The following is a 12,513-nucleotide window of genomic DNA, read 5'->3' as shown; positions in this document are numbered from 1 at the left end:
GCAGCGTTTAGCATGCAGAGTGCAAGTTGCCAGGGCAAGACCCTAAAGGATACCTGGGATATCCTTACGGTGTGGACCGCGAACCCAGGGCCTGGTAAAGCGCCTGGGACGGCATGGCCATACGTGTATAGCCTAGTGATGGCCTGTTTATATGCTAAGTGTTTGATATGCATGTGTTGTCTACTTGTGAGGGTTTTCTTGCTGGTCTTTGGCTCACAGGTGCTCTGTGGTGCAGGTAAGGGCAAGGGAAAATTTGACCAACCATGAGTACGGAGAGCATGAAGTGGCGCGTACATGTTTGGCCTACCTGGCTACCACGACCAGGGGTATTTGGGAGATGATTGTACTAAACTTAGATTTTGTTGTCTAGTCGACTTTTCTTGTATTTATGCATTGTAAACATTTCTAAATAGTGTTTTGGGATCCCAAATGTTAAACACTTTATGATTTTCGGTAAATGGAACTATTCTCAAAGTTTATGACCCTGTTTATAATTTAACTACACGTTTGTCTTAAATCCTTGATTAGAGAGTTAAATGCACATTTTAAACTCACTTAGTAATGGCTCTAAGGAAGTAGGGCGTTACAACTTGGTATTAGAGTGAGCCAAGGTTTATGGTTTATGGAGATTGACCGAACATGTACGCTCGCTGTCAGTGACAAGCTCGACTCAAGGTTGGTTGGTATGATTGATTAATATGCTTGAATATGTGTTTAAATGCCATGTTTGCCTGCTTATTCCATATAGAGCATGATGAATGATATAACATATGCATGATATCAGGGCATGGCCCGTTGTGTGTTATATGCTACTTTTATGTTATGTGGATTATTGTTTATGGGTTCGCTGACATGAATTGGGAGGTGGTTTTGGATGTTGTTATCATGCCTGATGAGCGGTGTCATTGATTGCAGGCATATTTGTTGAGATGCTTTGACAATCATCTAGACTCCGCGGCAGTAGGGCCGAGGATGATAACCAGGGTCAAGACCCTTCACCTGCCCCACAGAATTGGCAAGAGATGCTTGCTGAAATGGAAGCAAGACTAGAACGAACAGAGGAAGAACTTCAATAGTTAAGGCAACATGCCCCTCCGCAGGTCACTGGGTTGCCAGTTCAGCACGTTGTGGAGCTAGTGCCGGTTCAACCTGTTGTGGAGAACAGGTGCGAACCTTTATATGAGTGGTTCAGGAAGTAGCATCCTCCCACCTTTGAGGGTGGATCAGACCCACTGCGGGCAGAGCAGTGGATGAATATGATTTCCTTAATTCTGGATTTTATGAGGGTTAAGGGAAACGAGAGGGTAGCTTGTGCTAGCTACATGTTCAGAGAGGATGCCCGCATCTGGTGGGATGTGATAGTTCAGAGAAGGAATGTGTCTGTTATGACTTGGGAAGAGTTCAGAAATATCTTCAACGAGAAATACTATAGTATAGCAGTTTGAGCTGCAAAGGTTGACGAGTTCATCAACCTGACTCAGAACCGGTTGACCGTGACTGAGTATGCTTGGAGATTTGACCGAGTGGCGAAGTTTGCACCAGATTTAGTGCCGACTGATGCGGCAAAAAGAGACAGATATATACGGGGATTGAACGTTAAGATCGCCCGTGATGTAAAGATCACCTTTGATCCAGAGGTACTATCTATGCTCAGATTGTGGACAAGGCCCTTACGGCTGAGGGGGCCGAAGATCATATTTGGAAGGAAAGTGCTCTTAGGCGCTATGCTAAGAGGACAATGTCTCCTTTTATTGGATCCAGTCAGGGTATTGGCTCTAGTGAGCAGAAGAGGAAGGCCCCAGATTCCTTTGTTCTTCCCAGTTCAGATAGGAGGGCATGGGGTGGTTCTACTGGCTGTCAGGGTGGAAGTGACAACTGGAGGAGTTTTCCAGTGTGTCCACAGTGCAGACGACGACACTAGGGTGAGTGCAGGATTAGGGTCTGCTTTGTGTGTGGGAGTGCTAACCATCTGAAGAGGGACTTCCCACAAGTCATGAAAGAGGAACTGAAGCAGAGCGACAATCTCGCTCTTGCCATAGTATTTACTTTAACTCAGACTGAGGTGGAGGCTAGACCATCGGTTGTGACAGGTCAGATTTCTAGTGCTGGTTCTTCTTATACTGCATTGTTTGATTCTGGAGCTACTCATTCGTTTGTGTCTGCTAGAGTGATAGATCAGTTGTGTAGACCTAGCGTTTTGTATGCTAGGGGTTTTCAGACTTTGTTGCTGACAGGGGAACTGGTAGTCTCTAGGAGGTGGATTAGAGCTTTACCAGTAGAGTTAGATGGTAGGGAATTGTTTGCTGATCTGTTTGAGCTTGCAATGGATGACTTCGATATGATCCTAGGGATGGGCTGGTTATCGAAGTATGGGGCGACGATTGACTGCAAGCGCAGGATGGTGACTTTTGAACCAGAAGGGGAAGTACCCTTTGTATTTGTGGGAACAGTTGGTGGATCGCGAATACCTATGATTTCAGCATTGAAGGCTAGAGATCTGATGTAGGGAGGTTGCATAGGATTCCTAGCGAATGTTGTGGATACCTCTAGGGTTGTGAAAGTGTGACTGGGGGAGACTAGATTGATATGTGAGTTCGCAGATTTATTTCCAGCAGACCTGCCAGGGTTACCGCCACAGCGGGAGATTGATTTTGTCATAGAGCTGGTACTAGGGGCAGAGCCAGTATCTAGGACACCATATAGAATGGCTCCAGCAGAGTTAAAAGAGTTGAAGATTCAGTTGCAGGAGTTACTTGATTTGGGGTTCATTAGACCGAGTTTCTCGCCATGGGGTGCTCTTGTGTTGTTCGTCAAGAAGAAGGATGGATCTCTTAGGATGTGTATTGACTACAGGGAGCTGAATAAGTTAACAACTAAGATGAAGTATCCACTGCCTAGGATTGATGATTTATTTGACCAGCTACAGGGAAGAACAGTGTTTTCCAATATTGATCTCCGATCAGGTTACCACCAATTAAGGATTAAAGAAGAGGACATACCAAAGACTGCTTTTTGAACGAGGTATGGACACTATGAATTCCTGGTTATGTCTTTGGATTAACCAATGCCCCATAAGCTTTTATGGATATGATGAATAGGGTTTTCAAGGATTATTTGGATAAGTTTGTGATTGTGTTCATCGATGACATTTTGTTATACTCTCAGTCAAAGACAGAGCATGAGCAGCATCTGCGATTGGTATTCCACCGGTTAAGGGAGCATAGGTTATATGCTAAGTTCAACAAGTGCGACTTCTGGTTACCGCAAGTTACATTTCTGGGCCATATCGTCAATTAGGATGGGATTATGGTTGACCCAAGTAAGATAGAGGAAGTGAGAGATTGGCCTAGACCGAGCAATGTTCCTGAGGTGAGGAGTTTTCTGGGTTTTGCAGGGTATTATCGGCGGTTTGTTAAGGGGTTCTTTAGGATAGCTACGCTGTTGACAGAATTGACAAAGAAAAAGACAAAGTATGTCTGGACAGACAAATGTGAGAACAGTTTCAAAAAGTTGAAGCAGCGACTGATCACTGTGCCAGTATTGAGTTTGCCGACAGAGAATGAGAAGTTTGTGGTTTATTGTGATGCTTCCAGACAGGGTTTGGGGTGTGTGCTGATGCAAGCTGGTAAGGTGATAGCCTATGCATCGAGACAGTTAAAGGAGTATGAGCAGATATATCCCACGCATGATCTGGAGTTGGAAGCGATGGTATTCGCACTTAAGATTTGGATACATTATCTTTATGGTGAGAAGTGCGAGCTATACACCGGCCATAAGAGCTTGAAGTACTTCTTTACTCAGAAGGATCTGAATATGCGCTAGAGATGGTGGCTAGAGTTGGTTAAAGATTATGATTGTGATATCCTATACCATCCTAGGAAGGCTAATGTAGTGGCTAATGCATTGAGTCAGAAAGGCCCAGGACAGTTGTTCAGTTCGAGACAGATATCTGATAAGCTAGCCGAGGAGATGACTAGAGTGGGTATAGATTTGGTGGTTGGTCAGTTAGCAAACATCACTCTTCAGTCTACACTCCTTGAAAGGATCAAGGAGGTGCAGGGGAAAGATTCCCAGTTGAGAGGTCACAGAGAGAACGTGTTAGTCGGAGCGACTAAGGACTTTTCTATTTCAGAGATGGGGTTACTAAAGTACAAGGGTCGGATCTGCGCTCTGAGGGATTCTGATATCTGGCGGGAGATCTTAGATGAATCACATACCACTCCCTATTCCTTGCATCTGAGTACGACGAAGATGTACCAGGATTTGAGAGCTTTGTATTGGTGGTCGGGAATGAAGAGGGATGTGGTGGATTATGTGGCCAAGTGCTTAACTTGTCAGTAGGTCAAGGCTGAACATCATAGGCCTGCAGGATTGCTGCAGCCTCTGGAGATTCCAGAATGGACGTGGGGAGATATCACCATGGACTTCATGGTTGGTTTGCCGAGGACTGTGGGATAGCATGACTCAGTGTGGGTGGTTGTGGATAGGTATACCAAGTCCGCCCACTTCTTACCTGTCAGGAAAACTTATACTGTGGAGCAGTATGCTGACTTATATGTGAAGGAAATTGTTCAACTTCATGGGGCTTCGAGGTCGATAGTATCCGACAAGGACCCCACCTTCACTTCCAAGTTTTGGGAGAGTCTGCAGAAGGCTATGGGCACGCAGTTACGGTTTAGTACCGCTTATCATCCTTAGACAGATGGACAGTCTGAGAGGAAGATTAAGATATTGGAGGATATGTTGCGAGCCTGCGTGCTGGATTTTGGGGGATCTTGGAGTAAGTATCTCCCTTTTATTGAGTTCTCGTAAAATAGCAGTTATCAGGTGACTATTGGAGTGGCTTCGTATGAGATGATTTATGGAAGGAAGTTTAAATCCCCTATCCAATGGGATGAGACTGGTGAGAGGAGTTATTTGGGTCCTGAGATGGTTCAGAAGACCAATGAAGCGATTGAGAAGATTAGAGCGTGAATGCTCGCCTCCCAAAGTCTCTAGAAGAGTTATTTAGACCAGAAACACAGGAGCGTGGAATTTCAGGTTGATGACCATGTGTTTCTTAGGGTTTCACCTTTGAGGGGAGTGAAATGGTTTGGTGTTCGGGGCAAGCTGAGCCCTAGGTCTGTTGGCCCCTTCGAGATTCTAGAACGGGTTGGAGACGTAGCTTACAAACTGGCGATGCCTCCAGCTTTGTCAGGGGTTCATGATGTTTTTCACGTATCCATGCTCCGGAAGTATGTATCAGATTCGACACACGTTTTGAGTTATGAGAATTTGGAGCTGGACCAAAATTTGTCTTATGAGGATAAGCCAGTTCAGATTCTTGACCGAAAGGATAAACTCTTGCTGAGCAAGACCATCGCCTTGGTGAAAGTGCTGTGGAGGAACAATAAGATTGAGGAGGCGATGTGGGAACTTGAATCAAAGATGCGGGAGCGATATCCCGAGTTGTTCAGGTAATTTCGAGGACGAAATTTCTGTAAGGAGGGGATAGTTGTAATGAACCAAATTTGCTAATAAGGTTTAGGGCCTTGATTAGCGTGCCTGGAGGGCAATAAGTGAATTATTGCTATAATATGTGAATTTATGTGAATATGTGATTAGAGAAGCATGTTTAGTTGAATTAAATATGCATGTGGGCCCCGTTTGGATACTAGGGGCATGTTTTTAATTTTAGCCCATTGAGGGCATAAATGTGATAAATGAGATAAATGCGATATACTTGTGATATATCTGTGTAGCACGATCGGAGACAGTCCTTGGGAGCTGTTAGCCAGAAAGTCACAACGGGGTTGAGAATCCGACTCAGGGCGAGTCGAGGGGTATTTCGGGTATAAGATGTTTTATTGGGTTATCGGGTTATGGAAATAAATATTTGGAGATATATTTGAGGTTAGAATGTTTAAGGAGGGAATATTGGGGAAAATTATTTTTCCCTCGGGGACATTTTTGGCACCCCGAGCCTTGAGGTAACCTTAGAGACTAAGTTAAATGAAACAAAAAAAAACCAAGAGAAGCCTTTAGAAAAAAAGAAGAACCAACCCTCCCTTCTCTCTCTCTTTTGAAGTTTATCCTTTGGAAGCTTGGGGAACCTTGGTGAATTTAAGCAAAGATTAAAGGATTTCAGCTGGGATTTTGGGAGCTAGAGGCTTGGAGCTTGGAGAATTGGTTTAGGTATCACTTCTGCTTAATGTAAGCTTTTAATATGGTTGAGTTGTGTTGATTTGCAGCTGGTTTTCTACTGAAATATTAGAGCTTTGCATGTGTGTTGGGTGAAGGATCACTCTTGAGATTTGATGAGGTTTTGGACTAGTTCTTTGTTATGATTTTTTACCGAAAACATGGTAGATATTATGGGATTAATGGTTTGGAATGTTGGGATAAATTGGCTGGGTTTTTGTGGCATCAATGGAGGATTTTTTTGGGTTCGAAGGGTCGGGCCGCGACATTGTTCTTGCTGAGCCGCGACCCTCCGAAGCATTTTGGTGGCCTGGAAGAAGGGTGGGCCGCGACATGCTCTAGCTAGGGCCGCGGCGTGCCTGCCCTTAATTGGGATTGCTATCTGTTTTGGGGGTGAGCTATGGCATGGATTTATGGGGCCGCGACTCTTAGTGCAATTTTGAGTTTTAAGGTGTGTTTAGGCTTGGGAACTCAAAGGTTAAGGCTCGGGATGGATTTTATCACCCGGATTGATTAAATTCAAGGTCCCGGAGATTGGAATTATGGCTCGAAGTTATTTAATGGATTAGAACTTGATGGATGAATATTGTTAATGCGTTGTGACTAAGGTATCAGCGAGGCTCAGATTAGGGGACTATGCATGGGATATCAGTGCTTGGAATGCTCGGGACACAGGTAAGAAAACTATTGTTCCTATAGAGCTTGTATGCGGGGCAGGGCCCTATAAGATTGTGTTGCAGGGCGTAGCCCCTTTGAGATAGTTTATTCATGCTTGGTATCTGTTTTATTATGCTATGTATGCATATGTGTGAATGTTCGGCAAGAGCCAGGAACGACGCAGGCCGAGGTCGGCAAGGCCGGGAACGGCAAGGGGCCGAGAACGGCGTTAGGCATGTGGAGTGCAAGGCCGAGTGCGGCAAGGGGACGGGAGTAGTGTTTAGCACGCGGAGTGCAAGTTGCCAGGGCGAGACCCTAAAGGATGCCTAGGATATCCTTACGGTGTGGACCGCGAACCCAGGGCCTAGTATGGGATGGCCGTACGTGTATAGCCTATTGATTGCCTATTTATATGCTATGTGTTTGATATGCATGTGTTATCTACTTGTGAGGGTTTTCTTGATGGGCTTCGGCTCACGGGTGCTCTGTGGATAAGGGCAAGGGAAAAGTCGACCAACCATGAGTACGGAGAGCGTGAAGCGGCGCGTACATGTTTGGCCTGCCTGGCTGCCATGGCTAGGGGTATTTGGGAGATGATTGTACTAAACTTAGATTTTGTCGTCTAGTCGACTTTGCTTGTATTTATGCGTTGTAAACATTTTTAATTAGTGTTTTGGGATTCCAAATGTTAAACACTTTACGATTTTTGGTAAATGGAACCATTCTCTAAGTTTATGACCCTGTTTATAGTTTAACTACACGTTTGTCTTAAAACCTCGATTAGCGACTTAAATGGACATTTTAAACTCATTTAGTAAAGGCTCTAAGGAAGTAGGGTGTTACAAAACTTTTAGTCCGGTGGCCATGCTCAAGTCCATTCGCATCCTCCTATCCATAGCAGCCGCTCTCGACTATGAGATCTGGCAAGTGGACGTCGAGAAAACTTTTGTTAATGGAAAGCTTGACGAAGTCATTTATATGGATCATCCAGAAGGATTTAAAGTAGCTAGACAAGATGGAAAAGTTTGCTAGTTGAATAGGTCCATTTATGGACTTAAGCATGTTTCTCGTTCCTAGAATCTTAAGTTTGATGAAATAATCAAAACCTATGGCTTTGAACAAAATATTGATGAGCCTTGTGTTTACCAACTTAAGGAAAATCAAATAGTGATATTCCTGGTTCTTTATGTTGATGATATCTTACTCATTGGAAATAATGTTAAGAAATTATCAGATGTGAAGAATTGGCTGAGCACTCGATTCCAAATGAAGGATTTGTGTGAAGAAAGTTATGTTCTAGGTATCCAGATCGTCAAGGATAGAAAGAACAAACTCTTAGCTCTATCTCAAGAAGCTTACATAGATAAAGTGCTTGAATGTTTCTCAATGACAAATTCCAAGAAGAGGTCAATGAAATTCATCTTTCAAAGAAGAAGTCTCCCCAGACTCCTGAAGAGGAAGTTTCAATGAGAAAAGTTCTTTATGCATCTATAGTTGGAAGTATGATGTATGCCATGTTGTGTACTAGACCAGATATCTGCTATTCAGTGGGAGTAGTGAGCAGGTATCAGTCGAACTCAGGACTGGAACATTGGACAGCAGTTAAGGATATCCTGAAGTATTTAAGGCGGTCTAGGGATTGTATATTAGTCTATAAGGGTGGTGTTCTAAACCCTATAGGCTACACTGATTCAGATTTTCAGACTGATGTCGATGGTAGGAAGACTACTTCTGGAATGGTGTTTACTCTTGGGGGTGGAGCTGTGTTATGGAGAAGTGTAAAGCAGGCTGCAATCTCAGATTCCACCATGGAGGCTGAGTACATAGCCGCCTCAGAAGTAGCTAAGGAAATAGTCTGGCTAAATAAGTTCTATTAGGATATTGGTGTTATTCTAGAAATGGATAAACCGCTTGTGTTGTTTTGTGACAATACAGGTGCGATAGCCAACTCGAAAGAACCTCGTAGTCATAAGAGGAGTAAGCATATAGAAAGGAACTATCACATTATTCGAGAATATGTGGCCAGGGGAGATGTGAAGGTTATGAAGATTGCATATGAAGACAATCTTGTAGATTTGTTTACAAAGACACTACCAGAAGCTACATTTGATAAGCATATCAAGGAAATAAGATTAGTAGAATTAAGGCATTAGTTTCAATTAGTGCAAGTGGGAGTTTGTTGGGATTTTATGCCCTAATTAAAACCCAAATTCTTTGTAATCTCATTTTATTATCAATAAAAGAATAGAAATCATTTTTTTGACTTGGTTAATCACTTTGCTCACATGTTTTATTTTCATGATTATTTGTTTAATATAAACTTCTATTAAATCCCGAGCATATAGATAGTCTCAAGTAATTAATTTAATTATCAAAGTTGATCAGGTGAATTTTGGATAGTTTCACAAAGTTATGTAATTTTGAGAAGAAAAGAGAAATTAAGGCAGATTTATTAATTAAGATATTTTGGTATCTAAAATAATAAATAAGTTTAAATCAAGGTTCAAATTATAAATAATTAATTTTATAAAGGATTTAAATAATAATTTAATTAATAGAAAATAATACAGGCCTTGATTTTAAGTCCAATGGGCTTATAATCAAATGAGAAATTTCATGGGCCTAAAGCCAATGATAATTTTGACCTAGGGCTTATAATTGGCTATTATTTTATGTATTTTTTAATTAAATTAAATGGCCTAATTGAGTCTATAAAAGGAGTGCTTAGAGAGATGTCAAAGTTCACAAGTTTGATAAGTCACAAGTCAGATTTTCTGATAGTTTTTAGATTCTCTCTAAACAGAAGTCCTTTTCTAAGCTTCTTTGTTATTTTCTCTTCTTCTCTCTTTATTTATCTCATGTGTTGAGAATTCCCCACTCTAGTCTAGGTGATTCTAAGGATACTTTGGAAGACTATGAAGATACTAGAAGATCGGTTCAGTTTCCTGGTAATTCTCTACGACAGAAAGGATACAAGGGTTAGAGAAATTGAAGGAAGGACTCATTCATTCTGCTGCGTATACTGTAAGTACTCTTATTATTGTTTCTCTTTGAATTCAATTTTAGAAACATATTCTAGGTTATCTCATATTAATTTGTTTAATATTAGATCTACATGAAAATAAATAAAGATCATGTATAAGTTTTCCTAACAAATTTGAGGTTAGGCTTGAGGAGAAACGTTGAGAAAAGAAAACTTTTTTGGGTTTAGGGGCTCGGTTCACGGCCTTGTTCCTCAGGCACCCATTTTTGTTGTGGCTAGGATTATCGCTAAGGCTAAAGGCTGAGGATCGTGCTCGGGACCGTTCTTTATTTTTCGCTCAGGATTCAAGGTAAGAAAACTGCACCCTTGTGATTGTGAACGGGACTGAGATTCCCAATATTAAGTATGTGTATTGTGTGATTGTACGATTGTTATGTATTTGAGAATAAACGACCTAAGAGTGACGGGGCTGATGATAAGAGTACTGAACGCAACTTGACGTAAGCGAGCTAGGGTCAACTAGATAAACAGGGGGCTCGGCCTAAGCGTGCCAACCCTGAACATTTGTGAAACTGGTTAAGATATGAACTTGAGATTATATGTGTACCATTGGTTAGTTTAAATCATGTATTATGTTATATAGTTGAATTGGTTGTGTTAAGATTGATTAAATACTACTGTTATTATATGTGCTTGTTGTTTATGGTTTTTTTGCTAGGCCTTTGCTCACGGGTGCTACGTGGTGCAGGTGGAGGCAAAGGGAAGTTGGACCAACCATGAGTTGGAGAGCCCTGGGGGCGAAGTGTACATAGTCAGCTGTTCGTCCTCCACGACCAAGGGAAGGTACAGGGATAGAACCCTAAAACTTGTATTTTGCCATTAGACTGGCTTTTGGTTGTATTAACATTTAAGGATTGTAAATTACCACTTATATCCTGTTTTTGGGATCCCATGTATCAAACATCTATTTTAATGAAAATAACCGTTTATGAACAAAATCTTTTAACCCTAACCTGATAGTTGACCTTAGAATCACATTTTTGTTCAAATAACTTAAATAGCAAGTCTTGCACTATTTCAAAATACACAGTGTAACAGTCTTGGTTATCCAGGGCGTTACAACTTGGTATCAAAGCCGCCTAGGTTTAAGGGTTCCTGAAGTTTGGTTGGGCATGTACACTCACTACTAAAGACAAGCTCGACTTAGGGTTTGGTAACTGCATATATGTGATTGAATGCGTAAATGCTTGAATGAAATGTAAATGTTTTAATTTGTATGATTAATAGGGAGCATGAGATATCGATAGGGCTTGGCCCTTCACTACTGTGTGATTATGATGAGGCATGCTTATTAGCAGTATTGTTGCATGTGAATTAATGTTTAAATGATTGTTTTCTTCTTAATTACATATTGCTGGTTGAGTTCAATGATGGACAATGGAAAGAATGTTAAACTGTCATCATTTCTTGACTGTCGAGTCATTGATTGCAGATGAACTTGCATATCTATGCGCCCAAGGTGATCAATATGACTAGTTGACACAGGAGTCGAGGCTAGAGATGATGAGCAGGGCCAGAACCCTCCGCCAGTCCCTGAGAACTGGCAGTAAATACTTGCTGATATGCAAGCCCAGTTACAATGTCAGGAAGAGCATATTCATCTCTTGAGATAGCAGGTTCCGGTAGGGAATGCTGCACTTATTATGCCACCTGCTATGGCACCATCTATACAACCACCTGAGGTTGGGAACTGGTGGGAGCTACTTTATGAACGATTAAAGAGACAACATCCTCCAACCTTTGAGGGAGGACCTGATCCACTGAAGCCTGAACAGTGGATGAGTAAGATCACCTCCATTCTAGATTTCATGAGGGTGGAAGGTAATGAGAGGGAGGCCTGTGCCACCTATATGCTTAGAGAGGATACCCGTATTTGGTGGGAGGTGGCATCACAAACTCGGGATGTTTCTACTTTGAGTTGGGATGGGTTTAGAGATCTGTTCAACTAGAAGTATTACAACGTTACTATCAGGGCAGCGAAGATGAATGAGTTTTCAGGGTTGGTACAGGGCACCATGACAGTTACAAAGTATGCCTTGAAGTTTGATAGGCTAGCGAAGTTTGGATCAGACTTAGTTCCTACATATGCGGCCAGACAGGACAGGTTTGTCTGAGGGCTTAATGCTATGATAGCTCGGGATGTGAGGATTACATCGATACCTGGGCAGACGACTTATGCTCAGGTTATTGAGAAGGCTCTTACTGCTGAGGAGGCAGAGAATAAGATCTGAAGGGAGAACTTTGTGAGATGGGATGTTCGTAGGGCAGTGCCTCCATTCACAGGGTCTGGTAGGGGCGGAGGCCCCAGTGATCTGAAGAGGAATACCCCTAACACCTTGACCACTGCTGGTCCTGATAGGAGGGACCAGGGTGCTTAGGGTGGCCGCCAGGGAGGCAGTGAGACATGGAGGAGTTATCGAGAGTGCACGAGATACAGGAAACGCTATCTGAGAGAATGTCAAGCAAAGGCTTATTATCTATGCAGGGTGGTGGGACACCTCAAGAAGGATTTCCAAATAGCAAAGAAAGAGGAACCAGGGAAGGTGGACAGCTTGAATCCAGGTCGAGTGTTCACCTTGACCAAGGTAGAGGCCGAGGCTAGTCCCTCGGTAGTGACATGTCAGCTTTCTAGC

This window comes from Humulus lupulus, chromosome 6 (genome assembly GCF_963169125.1).
Source record: "Humulus lupulus chromosome 6, drHumLupu1.1, whole genome shotgun sequence".
NCBI lineage: Eukaryota > Viridiplantae > Streptophyta > Magnoliopsida > Rosales > Cannabaceae > Humulus > Humulus lupulus.
This window is presented reverse-complemented; position numbering follows the sequence as displayed.